Below are 21159 nucleotides of genomic sequence, written 5' to 3' on the forward strand. Positions count from 1 at the left end.
TTTCTTGGAACGAAAGAGCACTTTGCGGTTATTGACAATCTGCACGAGAGACGTTACTGGTTGCATCCAAGGTAAGTACACATTTCTAACGTTAATACTTACCAGAACTATAGCAGGACTGACCGCAGGAATATAATAATTTTTTTAGGTGATGTAAAACGCCAAAACTCCACTGACCCAAGCCCTATCATTATTTGCTATACTGATCTGGGTATTGTTCAGTCAGGGAATACTTACGAACACAGCCACTATGCAATGGCTTGCTATAACTTTCTCCATATCCAAATGGAGGCTTTTGTGATCGTTTCAGATTTATTAGCTGAATGTCGTAGTTGTGAAAAGTCGTTTCCCCCGGGTTGTTCGCAAAATAATGTTCAAATTGTTTATTCGCCGTTTTAATAAATTGTGTAGCTTGTTTCCTTCGATGCTTTCGATATGAAACACTTTTGAGCTTGAACAAGCTAAGGAGAGTATTAATTTGCATGTCTTTGTTTTGCATAGCCGGAAAGTACCTGTTGTTTGGTTTGTTCTTTTCGGTCTAACTCAGTCAGTTCTTGTCCTTAGCTCACACTGACATATGTAGTCAGTTATTATCGATGTTTTGGATAATCCTTGGTCCCTTCCGCCAAATTTGAAACAGGTTCGCCAATCCGGTATCTTTCAGCTAGAATGGTGCTGATTACAGTAAGGTAGACGGCTACCTTACTGTAAAAAAACATGCATCTAACACTTCTGAAAGTCAAATGCTTTACTGAAAGGGGGGAATTTCATATATCCCGTGATGCTTCGCGGCTGAAAGAGCGTTCGAGGGTTTCGAAGAAGATTTTCAATGAGCAGAATTTCAAGATGGAGCTCATCCAAGGTAAGTTTCAATGTGCCTTGTTAAACTTTGGTGTCTGATTGGTAATTTAAAATGTTTCCTTGGTCATTTCACGCATTATTGCTCTCGTTTAAGGCTCTGTTAAACCTTACTGTTGTAACTCGCAAGTGAATACTTATTTATAGATGACCTACAATTATCAAAAACTGTCTTTATTTTAGCGAAGTTTTGCTCTAATAAATTATTCATATCGGCGGACAAGGAGTGCTTGATTTTAGTTCCACGCTCCGACCTCTTTCGACCTCGCGATTTTTATGGGTTCGACCGTTTTGAAATATCGCTTTTCTGCCCTTTCTCTGCTGTAAACAGTTTTCTCTCTACATAAAGGTTTAGAGAGAAAACCGTTTATAGTGCAACCCATTAAATGGCCATAAATCGGCCCATGGACCACCAAGGAGAGACGTAACACACATTTTATGTAAGGTATAAGCTGTTTTTTATTGAAATCCTTTCATTTTCGTAGGTTACGGAAACGATAGGATTTTTTTTCTATACAAATCCTTATATTTCGAATGTTATGCAACAATGTCGATGTTCGCCGATGCTCATATTTCCAGCTTGGGCTACCTGTGGACGTACTGAAGCAAAGATCTTCCTCGCTAGCTTCTCGTAGCAGTAGACTGCCTTTGCGATCCGACTGCAAGTTAATCAATATCGACGGCCAAAACACTCCCTTTGACCTTAACAAACGATATATTTGGAATAGTAAGACGAGAATCGTAAAAAGACCGAAACAGCAAAGGTACAGAAGGTTTAATCGGCGGAACACGTCGCTTTCTACTGTTGTTCCCACTGTCGCGTCCCCGTTCATAGGATCACGTGCGCGTTCGGAAGGTACGATGCGTCATGGGTTATATGAAATTTTCCCCTTTGCTTTAAGCATCATTTGCTACTTAAAGATATTTCTCTTTTGCTTTCGGGAGTGGATAGCGTCACTTGATTAGCCACGCCCTGATTTCGAGCCAAATTCACAACCTTATTGACTGAATTTATTGTTTAATGTGCCGTGAAAGCTCCGATTGTTTACATAGTCCGCTCATTCTTCCACTTGCCGTAACTTTATCAAAAAGAGCAGCACACAGTCGAGGCTGCGAGGATTTTTCTATCGTTTTTTTCTCGTTCGAAGTAGCGAGATGATTTTTCGGCTCAAAACATCATCAGCACTCGAGTCTCGCCAGGCTCCATACATGACGCATTTAGATTTTTCATTAACTTTGTAGCCTGATTCTCAGACGTCCGAGGTCGTTTGCGGTCCCTTTCGCTTCCCTAGCGAAATAGGGGACCGCAAACGACCTCGGACGTCTAAGAATCAGGCTGTAACTTTGAAGACACACACCATATCTTTTCAAACAATTGACTGAATATATTCCAGTTAGGTTGGTGGCATTTTGAAAAGTGATTCAAGAAAATGTTCATCGAAAAGTAAAAATATGAACAAAAGTGCTGTGTAGATGTATTTTTTTTTTCAAACGTTTCCGGCCTGTATCTTTACCAGAGGAATTATAAAAACGCTGGAACCGGTGCAAGGTTTGTATTCTCCATGGATAAAAAATATAAATAAAAAGAACTTAAACCCTTGCACGTGCGATAGAAAGTTTAACATTTTGGTCCATTGCGTATACAAACCTTGCACTGGTACGTTCAAACGGCGTACTTATAACTCCACTGATGAAGACTCAGACCCGAAACGTTAATATACGGCACTTTTGTTTATATTTTACTTTTTGATGAACACGTCCTTGAATTACATCTCTCGTCATCCCAAAAACTAAACTTCCATTAACGTGGAACGTCGGTCAGTATCATGAACAGGCGAGATATGGAAGCGATCATTTTGCAGAAGTGGGGCAAATACCATGCAAACTGTTCGCACAGAATTTGAGTTAACGCCTATTTTAAGGCTTTCATTGAAAAAGCCAACACAACTATTACAAGATAAATTACAGCCTACAATACAGCGTAGTTTTTGGGCGAGCAATAGACATAGAGAGGAGAAGTCGTTACTTCACGTTTCCATGGTAGCAAAATTTCTGGATGAACAACAAACCAAAACGTCACTTAAAAAGTGGATTCGCACCGTTTCAAACTTCATCGATCTTATTTAACTTCATTTAATTTGTCAAATGTTGGCGAAATTTTCTGGTTTAAGTCAGAAAGGACCGTATCTAAGTTAGGAAAAAAAAGAAAATTTTTGTGTTGTGCTCCATAAAGCGGGCGCGTGAAATTAGTTTCATGTGGCAGTCGTGCAACGGCAACGGCTAGGAAATGTACAAAAAAGCGTGATGCACGTGCAAAGTTGTTTTGTTTTTTTTGCCAATCTAAACCTACTATTTTTTCGGTGTTCGTCGTCGCCGTTGCAAAAACTCCCTGTTGTTGTGATCGATCCAGAAATTTTTCTACCCTCATGGTAACGTGACGTAACACTGCTCCTCTCTAAAAATGCTAAACTCGTCACGCCATGGCCGCAATCTTTTGTAATTGTGAACGCGCGAAGCGTGGTTTGACAGATGCATGCACGGCGACCACAATTGTTCTCTTTTTCAATTCAAAGGGGACAGATGGCCAATTGTTGTCGCTCGATCCACGAGTTCCCTATAGTTTTAGACAGTTTTGTATATCTTTTATCGCTTTTTTTATAAATGATGAGCAGAAATACTGTTAGAGGGGGTTTGACCTATTCATCTTCATTATCAGTAAGACTAAAGAGTTATGATTAAAATATCAAAACACTTGCAGGATGAACTCCGGCAGATCAGAAGACACGGAGGCAATGAATGTGTCTCCCAATCGTGAACTACCGTGTTTTCTTTACTTTTAATTGACTATTTATGAAACACGATCAAGAGAGAAAAATGGGACACTCTTGGCCATACGATGGCTATCACGGATCATAAAGAGGTTTTTTCCCGCGGAGGTCATGCGACACTAGATGCGTGGCTTCGTTTACGTTTTAATTTGTCGATGTTTGGCCATAATAGCATTTACGGCGTTAGGCTGAAATGTCGGATTAACCCTTTCACTGCTAGAGAGGATGATGGAGTTTTGTAAGGTGACTCTTACTTTTGAGTCTGCGGACGAAAGCTCTCTCCCTGTACTTTCACATGGTACTATCTGTTTTTCACAAAATGAAATATGGACATTTGGTCGAATTTGCTTTTTGCTAAATTTGGCAGTGAAAGGATTAAAGCAGTTTTGGACACGTTTAACTAGCCTGCGTAGCTGGCGGTATTGTGTGGGTGCGAGATTAAAGTTTCGGCGGCGGAGCCGTGTTCCAAAAAGAAGGAGTAGGGACGAGTTCTCGCGGCTTCGCCGCTCGTGACGGCTGCGCCGTCAAATCTCACTCGACTATATTACAACGGCTCCGCCGCCAAATCTCACTCGACTACTACACAATACCACCAGCTACCCAGGCTAACGTTTAACGGAAACTACTGCACGTATCGTGATCTTCGCAATTCCGCTGACGTCCGTCAAATATAACCAGTCACCCGTCACCCGTTAGGGCTCAGATCAGAATTTACAGGTTTTATCACGGTTGAGCACCTTTGATCGAGGTGTAAGTCATCACGTAGCATCAATTTACTTCTGTAACCAGCTGAAACATGTAAGCCTAGTGCACTTGTGAAACGTTTTGCTAACTTGCACAGTTATACGAAAAATGTGCACTTCATCACACTAATTGCACGGCTTACGTGTGAGAAAAAAACCCTCTCCATCAACGAATTGATTTGGTATAAATATTTATTTTTCCAGTTATAAAACTTTAAACTTTTGAAACGTCCCCATGACCCAAGTGCAAGGGAAAAGCCCAGTGCGATGAGTGTGAGATTTCTGAAATAATTTCGCACTAGGGGTTGATAACGAATATTGCCGGTTGTTCATTATTTTCAATTTTTTCTTCTAGGATTTCCGTTACACTGTATTCCAAGGCCTAAAGGCCTTTATTACTTTTAATATTCCAACTCAAATTTTTCGTTATTCCTATCAGTCCGGTATCCTTTTCTGGGTGCCCTTCTATATTAGGGAAAGTCCCATTTATTTTCACACCATATGAATGTAACTTGTGCTTGTTATTTTAAAAAACGACTGTGATTTTTGTACTGAACACTACACCCAGCTGTATATTCTCCTGTTTTTCCGTAAGATGGCCGTCCGTGCTCGGCATATAACGGTAACGGAATAAAGCAATCGATACGGACAAATCAGATACTATATAGAAGCTTCTCACGAAGCTAAACGAGGTTAAAACAGTCAAAACTGAGCCGTTGGAGTTTTGAGACTGCCGGCATCGGGCCTGAAGAAAAATGTGTCCTTAGAGGGGCTATGTCACCCCACACGCATATTTATCTGTCTAAATCTCAGCCATCGTTCGATAGTTAGCGAAGTTTGGTATTAAGAATCGTTCTATGGTGATTACAGAATAATTTTTTGGCGTTATTTTGAAATTGTTTGCCTGTGGAATGTTTTTACGTGGATTTACTGTGTCCTCTTATCAGCGGCCGTTGTAATGGCAATGTTAATGACGGGTACTCCACAATGAGTGATGGAATCTTTCCTATTAAGTTCACAGAACCTTTCTATTGAGTTATTTTAGAGGCTGCTGGCTCTTGGATTTTTCTTGTGCTCAGTGTATGTGGACATATAATGAAGCGGCTATCGAGTTGGCGGCGACCGTTTTTTGTAAACGATTACATGCAAGACCATCAGGCCATGAGTTTCGTGACGAAACTAAACTCCTGGCGAAGGAAACATTATAAAATTCCGCTAGATTCCTTCTTGTATTTATCTGGATTCACAGCAAAGATAAACACGACCGTTTGCTCGTCCAGATTGTTCTCAACGGACTTAGAGAGGCACCTTAGTACGAGTTAGATCCTTTAAGTGCCATGTTTTTGAACTGTTTGTGTTCGAGCATATTTTTGGAAAATAGCAGAGTTTACTTTCCCTTTTTATCAACGGACTGCTTATAGTGGAGTAGTTTACCAATGATGCTTGGTTCTGTTTTTCTCGACGTCGCAGTGATTCGGCACGATCGAACAATTTTGCGCGATAATGTATGATTCCCTAAGATCAAAACAAAGACTTGATGTCTCTTGTCTATCAGCATCTAAATTATAAAATCACTAGCGACAGACAAGTCTAATTGTTAATGATTTGAAACAGTCTTTTTCTTTATCTTCGGTCTAGCGTCTTTTGTAGCTCGTTTGTAAAATACAACTTCCATTTATTTTGTTGAATAAGACAATAGGGCCATTTATACGAAGAAAAATAAGACGCGTCTTAAATAAGACGCGAACTTTCCGTATAAACGGCACATTTCGTCTAAAATAAGTCGCGTCTAAGCTAAGTCGCGTCTTATTTTAGACGAAATGTGCTGTTTATACGGAAAGTTCGCGTCTTATTTAGGACGCGTCTTATTTTTCCTCGTATAAATGGCCCTTATATGTTGTTGTTGAATTTTTGTTGCGCTCTATTTTATGAATGGCATGCGTTTTTACTTCAAAACTACAAGTAAAATTGTCGTCACAATTTTATTCTTGATCTACCATAACCAATGAAGAAACGTTCCGTAAATTCTATCGAAATATCCCTTATCTAAACCCATTTCGCTTGTTAACCTCACTAAATTCGGAGCCTTGGACGTGACAGATAAGATGAAGAAAGTCACGCGTTAAAAACTTAAGAATTTGTTCATGCTTAGCGTGCGTATATCGAGTTATGGATGCACGCGGGAAGTTTGGAGAGCACGAAAGATGCGTAAGAGTTGCACGAGGCGATAGCCGAGTGCAACTCTCGCTTCTTGAGTGCTCTCCAAACTTCCCAAGTGCATCCATAACTCGATATACGCACAGCTAAAAGCATGAGCAAATTCTTTTATATCATAGCTGACAAAAATGCTTGCTTTTTGTTTAACTGCAACATTCTCGTAACGCGCGACACAATAACAAACGGTTCTATTGGCTGATTACGAACACGCCACAATCGTCTAGTTTGAATGAAAATATTCTTTCTGTAACAGTGAGAAAGAAAATTTGCTTCTTTATTCGTTAACGATCAATGGAAACTAAGCAGAAACAAAGGTAAAAGAGTCTTAAAGTTCACCTAAAGTTAAAATCGTCAGCTATCCTCCGTGACATGTTCGTGGGAAGTCGTGTAGTATGGTTTGGATTTGCTAAAAAGATGTTTACGTTTTGCTCGGCGAAATCCAGAAAACATGTTTTTTAGCGAAGACGACTGTCATCCTTGTTTATTATATTCATTTACGAACATTGGCTGGTCATTACGGCTTCTTGAGTAGACCTGGCAGCAGTTGTTTTTGTGAGTAATAATATTTACGTCTTCTTGCGTAATTTGTGTTGTTATTGGGAGACAAATTTTCCTGCTTCAGTCGGATTGTCCGGAGATAACAAAGTACATAACAAATTTAAAAGCAACAATAAAAACGGAATTTTTGCCTTTAAAAGTTGTTGATGACCAGTTGGTGTCTGTTCTGTTCCCAGTGAATGTCTTTCAGCCAAAATATGCTGCAGCTCGTCTTCGACAAATTTGCGAAACGCTCAACTTGCGGCTTTATTTTTGCTGCTTGTTGGATCGGGACCTAAAAGGTCAATGCCAATAGAAAAATTGGGCAGTTCTTCGCTGGTTTCTTCCATATTTTAAAGAGAAGGAAAAGTGCACTGCAGCTTACAAGACGACAACTTTGCAGCCAGGTAAAAAAAAAAAAAATGCTCACGTCATCTTATTTACGCACGGGCGTGCGTAAATAAAGATTTTGTTCATAGCGGCTCAATAGGGCAAGCACGCGCGCTATGTTATAAAATAGAATTTTGACAGTTGAAAGTAATTTGCATAACCTCAGAGCATATGCTTTCCAGCTGACAAAGCCCCTGAAGGCAAGTTGCATACGTTTAACACATCCCGAGAAATAAACGGTAAAAATTATTTATTGTGATCGATAGATAGTGTCGATATACTCACCGGACAATGAAGAAATTGCACGCGAGTACTTTTGGCAAAGCTTGAGGCAGAGACTGTAAAATCGATCGCGTGATATGCACAATCAGCGAGAGAATATAATCAGGAATTCGAACCTGTCATGCATGTCCTAACTGTCATAATTGTTCCAATCAGATAGGCTATTTCGAGTACGTCAAACAAGGGAAATTTCCCTACGGAAGTGAAACTAAGACCAGAAAAAAAATGAAAAACACCCAATCGAAGGTCAGTTTGGACTGAACAAGTAGAACGCGCCGGTCTGTACAAGGAGTTTGTCTATATTTTTCATTATCAATTTTAACGGTAAGCATACAATCTTTAAATTTGGAAACTCGTCCGTCTTCTACTACTTACGGGACGGTCGTGTCACGTTAGTTTCGTGCAATTTGCATTATATTGATGACTTTTGCTAGTCTTTAAGTTAACCGTAGAATAACTTGTAAATTAAATGACAAAATCGTAACGCCATGGCTAAATGATCAAACATTTTCTTCCAACGTTGTGTATTTGCGATGACGGCACAATGAGAATGTCGCAAAAATTGTGTAGTGTAGTGTAGAGGTGCAGAGGTGTTGTGGAGTGTAGCGAAAAACGAGCAAAAATTTGTTTGTGATGCAAAATGTCGGAAATGTTGGATGATGTTTGGTCTCTTAGCGGCAGCTTAACTCTTCATTTCTGCCCCTGATTAAAATTGGCTGTTACATCAGAACAAGTATAAACTTAAAATAAACGGACAGGCTGTAGCTATTCTGCGTAGCTGACGGGATTGCCTATGGCCGGGGTACTCCCAATCCTAAGCGGGTGAGGGTATCCCCTATTTTATGGCCTACACGGGGAGGCACCGCCAGAGAGGGGTATCTTTTTCAGGTTTTAGATACATCAAAAGGTAGGTATAGCACTAGTTTTAGTATATGAAAGGAAAGGGAAATCTGTCATTCCTCTCTTTGTGCTGTAAAGGACCCAAAATAGTCGCTGCGAAAGTAGACGATTTTCGCTGTTTGTCAAGTATGAAGTAAGGAATACAACTGAAAGCCGGGTACCTTTTCTGTCAAAGATGGCACGGGTACAGGTATCCCAAATGCTTTATTACCTATAACATAAGCTGTTGTTATTTACTTTAGTGTGTTCCTGAGTCTTTATGAGTCGTTTTGGAAGGGATTTGAATTAGATCGAAGACGGTTTACCTTGCCGGTTTCAAATATACAATGTACGTCTGGCGCGCGACAGTTACGTCTCTTCAGGTATGAAGGGTCATCTCCGCCAAAATCCTGTTTTCAAATTCTGTTATAAAGAACCTATATGCTATTACTTTTCATCAAATTCTTTTCTCATCCCAACGAAACGCATCCCAACAAAACGAAGCACAAAGTGGCGAAAAGTTTCTTCTACTGACGAGGATCGAAGAGCGAAATATATTTCGAGGATTTTAAAACTTCTAAAACATTTTTATTTTTACATTTTACATTTCGTATACGTGCGTCGAATGTGGTAAAGACTTGATGTCTTATTTTGCAAGTAGTTCAAGTTAAAATTGGCGAAACAGAACAGAAATTGAAGATGTCTCAATTTCTATTCTGTTTTTCCGACAAACCGAGTGGAACCTGAGTAAGAGCTAGTTGAACGTTATAAGAATTTATTCCATTTTCAACATGGCCGCGCGTAGCCAAAGACCTTCCATCCAGGTGTCTTTCTTTACTTGAATAGGTCAAAGACCTCATCGAGACCCGTAACAGCGTCTAAAGTGGCTCAGAAAACTCCAGCGACACAGCGCAAAGAGTTAGTCGTCCGTCGTCGCCCTTGCCACAGACACAGGCGAGTAACCAACAGAGGGTGATGCAAAATTTTCGTACCCTTTTCGCAGGACATTCCGCCGGCGGTTCTCCTTGTTGACCCTCACCGGCGAAGAAGCCGGGGCTATTTTCAAGTGAAAGAAACGTGGACGCCTAACTATTTTTGTCTTGCGTCTACATCTGCAGATTGCGTTCCGCTGCAAGGTCCCCCGAAAATAGTGAACTTACGGGAGGACGGGAGAGGGAAGAAGACGGCAAACCTTGTGTGACAAGCGTGACAATAATTTTGTTTGAAAGAACTTTTCGCCAAACTTCACTTTCCTTTAAACAGATGTTTCTGTAAAAGACCAGAAAACACAACACACGCAAGTTATAGCCCTGTCACGTTTGTCAAACCTTCAGTGCCGTCCTCTTCTTCCTGCCTTCCTGTTGCGTAAACTCACTAATAGTTTACAAAACGCCGGGGCTGGGGTAAAGAAAAGTGAATATAGTTTCCGCCGTTTGAGAATTTGTACACTGTCTTGCAGTAATTGTATCCTTGACCTCACGAAGGAGGTCGATCACTCGCGGATCAATTTCGATCAATTCCTTCAATACCTGAATATCTCACAAGAATCAATGCGAAATAATACTGTATAACCCAAGCTATCTGCGTCATGGTTACCCCTTTCAAAACGTCTTCGAATTAATATCAACAGCATAACATTGCAAACACTCCTTCAACGAAGTCGGTCCACCAAGAGCAGCCATGTTGAAAATGGATGATTCAAATTCCCTCCCCGCGCGAGACATAAAATAAATTACTATAATTAATTGTCAAATCAGATCAAATCCTTTATTTAAACCAGGGGCACCCAAGGTCAGTTTTTGGAAAATATCTGTTCGGAAGACAATTTGAGATCTAGAATTTTCGGAGCATTTGTTGTAAAATTTCTTGCTTGCCAGCCTCTGCAAGGATTTTCGAACATCTAAAAAATGTTATAATTGCCCATTTTAACGGATTTTTACCCTAAAAAGGTCACTTAGAATTTTCGGGAGCCTTTTTTCCCGCTAAAATTTTCGAAAAGTAAGTTTTGATCCCTATAATTTTCGGATCACAAGACTTTCAACTAGGAAATCCGAACAGATGAAAAATTTTTAAGGGATAAAAATATGCCTATATCCACCGTTCATATACTGAAATACTTTCAACAATGCTATCTTTACAGCTGATTTCAGTGCTGTGTATACACCCTGATTTTTAGACATGATTCGACGGTCATGATTCGACCGTCATGATTCGACCGAGAGGTTACCAAGCAGTACAGTATCCTACAGGAATCAAAGCACACAATCTGAAAGTTACTTTAGTGATAGCTTGAATGTTTTTCTTGTAATTCAGAAAAAGAGGACTGTGATCCATAAATTTGTTCTCCTTTTCAGACAACAGCCTATCATACAAGTCACGCAATCTGATCGTAATACATGTTATCGGGCGTGTGGACGTCACGATTAATAAGTTTTTCGGCCCCTTTCTTAACTGTTTTTGGGCTTCTACCTTGATCTTTAAAGAAATATCATATTTCACCCTTTTTCAATAAAAACAAATGTTGCTTTCTTTTTTGTATGGTTTTCTTTATTTGGCTCACTAGGGTCATAGGTCGAGCACCGAACATTGTGATATTTTTCAATGGTCAACAAACTTTTAAACTCTCCAGCAAAATCTTTCACAACGGCAGACTGATCAATTTTTCTCTTGATTTCTTTTCAAAACGACAAGTTTTCCTGTAGTTTTTTAACCATGCGGAAGCTAAGTAAGGACGAAAAAGTACCATGGCCAACTTGAAGAAATATAAATTTGCCTCCCTGTTAACTACATTTGCATCACTGTTACATGTAAATTGCGGGTGGTATTCACAACGGCAAAATACCGAAACCTTGTCATACGGAAGAAGACAAACGATAAACCATTGGTATGGTGGCCGATATAGGCATTACACACAAATAATAGATGGCAAAACGTACACAAACTTAGAAAAAAACATGCAAACTTAATTAACATCATGCAAACTTAATAAAACGCATGCAAACTTAGTTAAGAGTATGCAAACTTAATAAAACGCATGCAAACTTAGTAGAGAGCATGCAAACTTAGTAAAGAGCATGCAAACTTAATAAAACGCATGCAAACTAAGTAAAGGGCATGCAAACTTAGTAAAGAGTATGCAAACTTAATAAAACGCATGCAAACTTAGTAAAGAGCATGCAAACTTAGTAAAGAGTATGCAAACTTAATAAAACGCATGCAAACTTAGTAAAGAGCATGCAAACTTAGTAGAGTATGCAAACTTAATAAAACGCATGCAAACTTAGTAAAGAGCATGCAAACTTAGTAAAGAGTATGCAAACTTAATAAAACGAATGTAAACTTAGTAAAGAGCATACAAACTTAGTAAAGAGTATGCAAACTTAATAATAGGCATGCAAACTTAGTAAAGAGTACACAAACTTAATAATACGCATGCAAACTTAGTAAAGAGCAAGCAAACTTAATGATACGCAAGCAAACGTAATAATAGGCATGCAAACTTAGTAAAGAGTATGCAAACTTAATAAAACGCATGCAAACGTAGTAAAGAGCATGCAAACTTAATAATACGCATGCAAACTTAGTAAAGAGCAAGCAAACTTAATGATACGCAAGCAAACGTAATAAAACGCATGCAAACTTAGTAAAGACCAAGCAAACTTAATGATACGCGTGCATACTTAGTAAAGAGCATGCAAACTTAATAATACGCGTGCAAACTTAGTAAAGAGGATGCAAACTTAGTAAAGAGTATACGAACGGTCGGAACGCGCCAAAAACATGGAAAAAAAGCCAGGCTGCTAAGTAATCAGAACACCGCCAGCTGTATGCTCTTTGTTAAGGTGGCGCATGTTCCGTTAAGTATGAAAGCGTATTATTAAGTTTACACGCGCTTTATTAAGTTTGCATGCGTATTATTAAGTTTGAATGCTCTTTACTAAGTTTGCATGCATATTGTTACGTTTGCTTGCGTATCATTAAGTTTGCTTGCTCTTTACTAAGTTTGCATGCGTATTATTAAGTTTGCATGCTCTTTACTAAGTTTTCATGCGTATTATTAACTTTGAATGCTCTTTACTAAGTTTGCATGCGTTTTATTAAGTTTGCATGCGTATTATTAACTTTGAATGCTCTTTACTAAGTTTGCATGCGTTTTATTAAGTTTGCATGCGTATTATTAACTTTGAATGCTCTTTACTAAGTTTGCGTGCGTTTTATTAAGTCTGCATGCGTATTAATAACTTTGAATGCTCTTTACTAAGTTTTCACGCGTATCATTAAGTTTGCTTGCTCTTTACTAAGTTTGCATGCGTTTTATTAAGTTTGCCTGGGTATCATTAAGTTGACATGATGTTAATTAAGTTGGGGTGTTTTTTGTTAAGTTTGTATACGTTTGCCATCTATTATTCGTCTTATGTCTATATCGGCCACCATACCATTGGACTATTTCGCTTTTCGCCGTATTGATAATATTTCGTCCATTATGAAATCGCCTACACAAATACATTCGTACTCGGCAATCGAACTCCAGGTTTATCACCTGATCATATGTTATCATAATTTCTGTATCATGTCGCCGCTTTCCAGGCAACAAAGCTTTCCTCTTCAGGTAAAACGCATTTGTCGGGATTCTAGCTTCGTTACACTTGTGTCCTTTAGTGCTAAGCTTTCCTTCCTAGCCAGATTTTTCTCTCACTGTTTCGGATCCCACGGCAGAACTCTCAATTATTTTTGCAACCGTTTACGGTTTACGTACTGCCAAGCGATACGTCACGTGATTAGTGTCGAATCATGACAGGTCGAATCATGACCGTCGAATCATGTCTGAAAATCCGGGTGTATACATAGCAATGAAATCAGCTGTAAGTGGTTTTGAACTATATTCTCCTTGGGTGCCCCTGTTTAAACACGTAACAACACGTAACACCCAGGAGCACTAAAGTTCTCGTTAAAACGTGTACGTGTATACAAATTAGAAAATTGAAAATTAAAAAAAAAATTATGCTAGTAACCTATACATTACTACTGTTAAAATACTAACTATAAAACTACAAAATAGCTAAAAGCAGAATCTAAACTAACGCTATTTACAAAATTTACAAGCACTACACCCCCCTAAGCTATGTGAGTTTTAAAGAGATGACGCAATGCTGACTTTTGGAGGTAACGCATTCCAAAGTTTGCTGACTAAAAATGTAAAGGATCGATGCATAAAGAGGGGGGCGTAAGGGTTTGCGGTGATGCTGTTTTGCGTTATTTTTGGAGCGGTTTTGCGGTAATTTTTATTTTAACTTGCGGTATTGCGGTTTCAAAACACTAAGCGGTTTGCGGTTATTACAACCTTTCAGTCGCAGTTTTCGGTGAAAAAAAAGTGTCTGCGGTGATAACACTCTTTAGAACGGTCGGCATCCGGTTGTTTTGCAAGCGCGAGCCAAGTGTTTTGTTTTACAACGCATCAGGGTTCATTATATCATCTTACAATTTAACTCTGTGGTTTGCAATTACGGCCTTTCCCAGTTAATACTCAATGTGATTAACCGTTTTGGCCAATGATGCGTCGACTTCGTGAAATTCCATGCCGGATGTTAGCTCGTACAGCCGTACAGCCTCGTGTTCTCAATGTGAAATCTTTGAGAACCCTGTCTCCATTGCATTTGACGTGCAGTCTGATGATACTTCAGACGATGCCACAGTAAGCCAGTTGGAGGAAGAGGAGGGGGACAATTTTGATGAAAGCAGTGATGAAGAAGTTGAAGAAGATTCCACGTTGCTCCAATGGGAAATTGGAAGTTCGGCGACATTTTTAATAGGTGCAAGAACTCGGTACGGAAGAGCTGTACGTTTTAACAATCGTCTTCTCCACTGAACGTGAACTCTTTACGAGACAAGAAGGTCACAATTCCAGAAGAAACATTTATTCCGCGTTCCAAAACTAGCACAGGGTCGTCCAAAGTAATTAGTCCGAATGTAAGACGTACAGGATCAGTGACAGAGTTTTTCATAGTCAAGGGAGATATCAATACTAGTTCAAGTACATGATCAGCATACTTGGCATTTGGTTAGTAGTAAATAGAGTATAATAGTGTAGTACAATATATCGTTAGCGTTATGATGGTATGTATAATACTAACGCACAATGTTATCAGAATATATCACAAGTCTTGCTGGCGTCAGCTTTCATATTGTGGCCTACATGTACGCGTGGTTCGGTATTCGGGAAAAAATCCGCTGAGGTTTGCGGTTTTTTGGCGTATTTCTGTGCGGTTTTGCGGTTTTCGGACCCCCCTTGCGCCCCCCTCCATAAACTCCAGGTAGATCCAGCCTTATGCTAAGCCGACGTAAGTTGTACGGTACATCCTTAAAATAAAAAAATTCACTGATATAAGGTGCCACCTTGTCATACAAGCATCTATGTAACATAACTAAAGATTGGAATTGCCTACGTTTCTCCAAGGACTTGATATCAGCCATTTTGAGGAGGAAGTCATATGACACAGACTTCGAATAGCCTAATATAGTTCTTAATATAAAATAATTAGCTGTCTCTATTTTGGTAGTCTCCGTATTGCCTGCTCCCAGTAAAAGGGGACTACAGTACTCTAGGTGAGGGAGAACATAAGCCTTGTAGAGACGAACTAATACGTCCTTAGAAATGAACTTACGTATTCTCCGCAGAGCCGAAGCCTTTGTGCAGGCCTTATTCAGCTGTTCCTTTATGTGCGCTTTAAATGTTAATTTACTATCTAGGCAGTCTAGGACCACTCCTAGGATTTTAAGAGTATCCTTCGTACGGACATTAGAATCATTAAGATGGAATTCGCACTGGTATGATGACGGACCAATGGCAATAGCTTGCGTTTTAGCGGTATTAATCTGTAAAAAATTTATTCTGAACCATCTCGATAGCACACTCAGATCGGAGTTAATTACAAACTGCAAAACCATTGGTGAGACATCCGAGGCGTATTGAGTGGTGTCGTTTGCATACAGCCTCAAAGACGTATTGGCAATAAAATAATTAAGATCATTAACATACATATTAAACAAGAGTGGACCTAACAGGGACCCCTGTAGTACACCTGTTTTTACGGTTCTCCACGTAGAATGTACACCATCAAGTTTATCCCTCTGTCTCCGTCCAATAAGATAAGCGGTTATAATTTCCAGCGCATCATACGTGAAACTAAATGCCTTCAATTTAGCTAGCAGAAGTGGGTGGCAAACAGAGTCAAATGCTTTACTTAGGTCGATAGCCACCGCTGCAACGGCTTCTCTTCCGTCTAGACAGGGTCTCCAATCTTCTTCAGTCAATTTCAATAGCGCCGTACAACACGAATGACCCTTGATAAAGCCTGACAGATTCGGTGAGAGCCTCCAGTAAAAGGTTTCATAAATTTGATCGAACAACACCTTCTCATATAATTTCGACAAGGCAGTCAGAACAGAAACTGGTCGATGGCAGGTCTTCTCCGTCGCACTTTCCTTCTTAAATACTGGAACAACATCGTTACTTTTCCAAACTATCGGCCATTGTCGATTAGTAATAAAGTAATTCATCAAACGGGTAATCGGTTCAGCAACAATAGGTGAGGATAAACGTAGCAACCTCTGAGATATTTTATCGCAACAAACAGCCTTGCGAGGGTCTAGAGTATCCAAAATTTTCCTTATGTAGCTGACATCAACTGAGACAAGGTTAAAACAATTATCTCGAGTTTTCTCAGCGATGACTTTAACACTAGGATGATCAACAAACTCAACCCTTCCTTACAGTCTAAGTCACTCCTAGCCACCTCACAGAAGTGTTTGTTGAACATTTCAGCCAGAGACAATGAATCAGTAATTACACGCTCGTTATCAATCAGAAGAATCTTTTATTGCTTCTTTCCTTTGCTTGGCAACATGGATCTCAAATTATTCCAAAACTCACCATGATGTTTAGTGTTTGTCGATGCCTCCATGCAAAACGCCTTCAACCCTTTTCGTTTCAGGGATGTGACCTTGTTTCTCAGTTTCCCAAACTCCTCCCAAGAGGTCTTTGTTGGGTTCTTTGCATGTTTCTTAAACAATCGATTACGACGCCAAATTTCGCGTTGAATTTGTTGAGTTATCCAGGGCAACTGATCACCTCTGACCCGTTTTTTCTTTATTGGTGAGTGTTTGTCCAACACCTCAATGTACAACTTAGCCCAATGGTGCCATAAAATCGTCAACGTCGTCATAAATGTATGCAGTACTCCAAGGGACATTTTTTAGATCATTTAAAAATTTGTCTATTTCAAATTGTCGCATTTTTCTGTATTAAATTACATGTGCGTTAGCCCTTGGTAATCCTTTTTTTTCGCACTGCATGAACAAGATCGTGGTCGCTGAGCCCCATATGCAAATTACCACAAGTTGCGTATTGTTCTGGATGGCTGGAGAGAATAACGTCAAGTAAAGTCATTGTTTTTTCAGTCACCCTTGTCGGTTCACTTATTTGGTTTTGCAAACAAAACCTATCGCAAAAGTCCATAAGTGAGTTATTCTCTGGATCATCACCATGCTCCCTAACAAGCATGTCGATATCAACATCACCAATCAATAAAATTTCCTGATGGCTTTCGTACATAAGCTCTGTGGCTGACGTAAGCGACGACAAGAAATCAGTGATTTGACAGAATTTAGGTGATCTGTAGCACGCACACACTATAAAGCGAGCCTTTCTTGAATCCATGACATCTAAACATAATGATTCGACTGATTCAGGCTCCAGATTACGTCGTCGACAGACAGGAAGATCTTCCCGTACAAAAGCTATCAAACCACCAGCTCCTTTCTTACGATCACGTCGAATAGTGCGATATCCCGGTTCTTGGAGAAAACTATCTGAGGCTGTGCCATCGAGTTTTGTCTCGGACATAAAAGTTGTGTCTGAAACGCCCCGTAAAGGGAGACTATGTAAAAACCGACTGGCCCCTGTTGTTCAAAAGGTGGATAGCGCTATCCAGCGGATAAATCACTATCCACTGGATAAATATTGAGGGAACCAATTGCACTATCTAGTGGATAGAGATTTATCCGGTGGATAGCGCTATCCACCTTTTGAACAACTGGAGCCTGGTCACAAGGCCAGAATAAATTTTCTTTGAGCGGGAATCTGCTGTATAAATTATAATGTTCAACTGGCTTTTACTCAGGTTCCACTCGGTTCGTCGGAAAACAGAATAGAAATTGAGACATCTTCAATTTCTGTTCTGTTTCGCCAATTTCTGCTCCGTTTTGTTGGGATGCTCTAAATTCCGTTTTATTCACTCAATTTCTATTCTGTTGGTCCAATTTCGGTTGTATTTTTATGAGAAAAGAATTTGATAAAAAGTAATAGCTTACAGGTTCTTCATAACAGAATTTGAAACATGATATTGGCGGAGATGACCCCTCGCAGAGAAACTCTTTTCTCCCCCTTCTTCTTTTCCGAGGAGGGATATTATTTAATAATAATTGGAAACTTGAACTGTTGTGTCCCTTGCACGACACGCCCGACTAGGCAAAAAGGTCGGCTAGCATTTCTTAGTGGGGGTGTGCCGCTCGGTTCTCCAAATTCCGACCAACCTCGTCCCCAGGGCGCTTTTCCCTGGCTTTGGATGTGGAGCATAAATTATCAGTTTCATTTAGCCATTTTCTTACATGAATTACCTAAATCAATCAACCAATCAAAATGACGGATTGGCCGGCCGATACCAGGGCCTTTTCCCGCCCCACCTCCAAAACCATGGAAAAGCGCCCTGGGGACGAGGTTGATTTCCGACCCTATTTTAGACCAAAAAATGTTATTATTCACACCCGTTTTCAGGCCTGGCCTCTAAAATCCATACCCGTTTTCAGACCTGGTTTCTGAAAAATTATGTCATTATTACTTAGATTAGAACAGCAACCAAAAAGATTTCTTAAAATCCATTCGAATTTGCATATTTTACTTTCTCTTTTAGTCATTTGGAACAGAAATTATGAATAAGTTCATTCACTCCCGTAGTTCCCTGGAAACTATACCTGATTCTGGACCAAAGTAGGCAAAGTCTATACCCATTTTCAGACCAAAAGGCAGCGAAAACCCTACCCTTTGGGGAAGTACATGCCTTTATGGCTTATATGAGGGAGCACCCCCGTCAACCTGGGACTTACAGTAGTATATGATACTTTTGCGAGCACGATCTATCAAAGCCTGTGCCAGACAAGAAGATGGTAACCAGCAAAGTAAACAGTCTTTGATCTATTATAAATTTAAATCACTTCCAAAACGACTGATAAAGACACTCAGGAACACAGGTAAATAACAATTGCTTATGACAGCTAACACGGCGTTCAGGTTCCCTGTGAAGATCTGTCAAGGTTAAAACTAATCACTGCAGACCGCGAAACCGCGGAACTGCGGAACGTAAAGAAATGACTGTCTAGTTAGTCTTTGGCTAACATGATAAAATAATTAGTGATAACAGTAACTGTAACACTGATAGACTGTTCACAGTCTCCTATTTTTCCGTAAGAGCTTCGGGATCGAGCCGCTCACCGCATGGACTCGGTATTTCAAATGTACCGAGAGGGTGAGCGTCGGGGTTCCAAAACCATCCCTTGCCCCCTAAGAAGACCAACTAGATCATCTCCGTCATTATTGGGCTGCCCTCGAGGGTAACGCCTAATTAAGAACTGGGAAGGATAATCCCATCCATGTCAAAAAAGACAATTGAAATGGCGGACGGATCTCCTGGAAAGCTTTGCGTGTCATACTTTCCCTTTTAATGGCTGCGGTGAGACCGATTTTTGCGGAGGGGACGGGTCAATTCATGTCGTCTGGCGAACAGATGGAAGTCGATTTAGAACGAATAAAAAATTATTTCGTAGAGTAATTGGCGTGCGCGGGAGCGGCATGCCCTTCCACGATCTCCAGAGAAAAAGCTTCAGCTTCTTCAAGCGTGTAAAAAGTCTTTAGACTGAATATGCTATATGTTGATCGCCCAGACGAATAAAAACATATTCACTCGGATAGTTAGAAGGGCTTTCGATGTAATATCCAACAGAATCAAAATTGAAACTTAATGTGCTTTGCGAGTTTTAATTAAGCCTGAACAGAAAATTACTTTTGGAATTTCCAGTTGGTCCCGTTAGTACTGTTAAGGTATTGCGTAAGTAGTATAGGGCGCACCGGTTACTCCTCTTTTTTGGGGAGGATTCTCATTAAGGTGGGGAGGAATACATTAACGTCGCTGACGTCATAGGCTATTGTCTTGATCTCATGAATAAAATGCGCAGGAATCTCATTAACTTGCGGTGGAATCTCATTAACATAAGGTCGTGTGCTATTTTAAGTTGCTTTAGGCTTTCTAGTTACTTTAAGGTCGATAGACGTCTTCGTTTTCTATTGGTTAGTTAGAAAATAAGAAAAGTTTTCATTGGTTAATTCATAGTGCCTGAGGAGTAAAGTCAAACTTGTCTCTGACTTAAAATCACTGAGACGTAACGTAATTATGCAAGTCCTATTTCCTGCTGCTGCGATTGTCCTGGTTCCGGTTCACTGACTTTTGGCGGGCAAATCGTGCATATTAATGAGGGCAAAGACAAACTAGCTCTTGTCCTATTTGCTGCTGCTGTGATTGTCCTAGTTCCCGTTGACTGATTTTTGGCGGGCAAATCGTGCATATTAATGAGGGAAAAGGCAAAATAGCTCTTTTTTACACTGCAAACAAAGTTTTACTTACCCCTCTCCTTTTCACAATTTTGTTATTTTCCTTCCGCAATTTTTTTATTCCCATTTTTCCCTCCTCTTCCTCCTCATTTCTATTGTTTTCCCTCCTCCACCACCACCACCACCGCCAAGTTTCTATTGTTTTCCCTCCACCACCACCACCACCACCGCCACATTTCTATTGTTTTCCCTCCACCACCACCACCACCACCGCCACATTTCTATTGTTTTCCCACCACCACCGCCACCACATTTCTATTGTTTTCCCTCCACCACCACCACCACCACCACATTTCTATTGTTTTCCCTCCACCACCACCACCACCGCCACATTTCTATTGTCTTCCCTCCACCGCCACCACATTTCTATTGTTTTCCCTCCACCACCACCACCGCCACCACATTTCTATTGTTTTCCCTCCACCACCACCACCACCACCACATTTCCATTGTTTTCCCTCCTCCTCCTCATTTTTATTGTTTTCCCTCCTCCTCCTCCTCCTCCTCCTCATTTTTATTGTTTTCCCTCCTCCTATCTATTCCATAAGTCAGTTCCTTTCAGTCTCTCCTTCGAGGTGTTTTTTCGTCACGTGACGCTTCTCGGAAGAGCCTTTAATTTCGTGACGACACAAATGCTCTCTGGCCTGTGGCTTTGTGTTCATTTCTGCTGTGACATACCCCCTTTAGCCGACATACCTTGTCCGCT

The 21159-nt window shown here is 40.2% G+C and overlaps 1 protein-coding gene across 1 annotated transcript in view; it reads left to right on the forward strand.

The window, feature by feature from the left end:
• Positions 1–8105: 8105 nt before the first annotated feature.
• The window catches only part of LOC140941354 (TNF receptor-associated factor 6-like), a 40365-nt gene continuing 27311 nt past the window's right edge, over positions 8106–21159 (forward strand). Inside the window, exon 1 of the mRNA XM_073390339.1 lies at positions 8106–8179. The gene's annotated coding sequence lies outside the window, so the exon portion shown is untranslated. The remainder of the gene's footprint in view (positions 8180–21159) is intronic.

The sequence above is a fragment of the Porites lutea genome, chromosome 6, assembly GCF_958299795.1.
Source record: "Porites lutea chromosome 6, jaPorLute2.1, whole genome shotgun sequence".
Lineage (NCBI taxonomy): Eukaryota > Metazoa > Cnidaria > Anthozoa > Scleractinia > Poritidae > Porites > Porites lutea.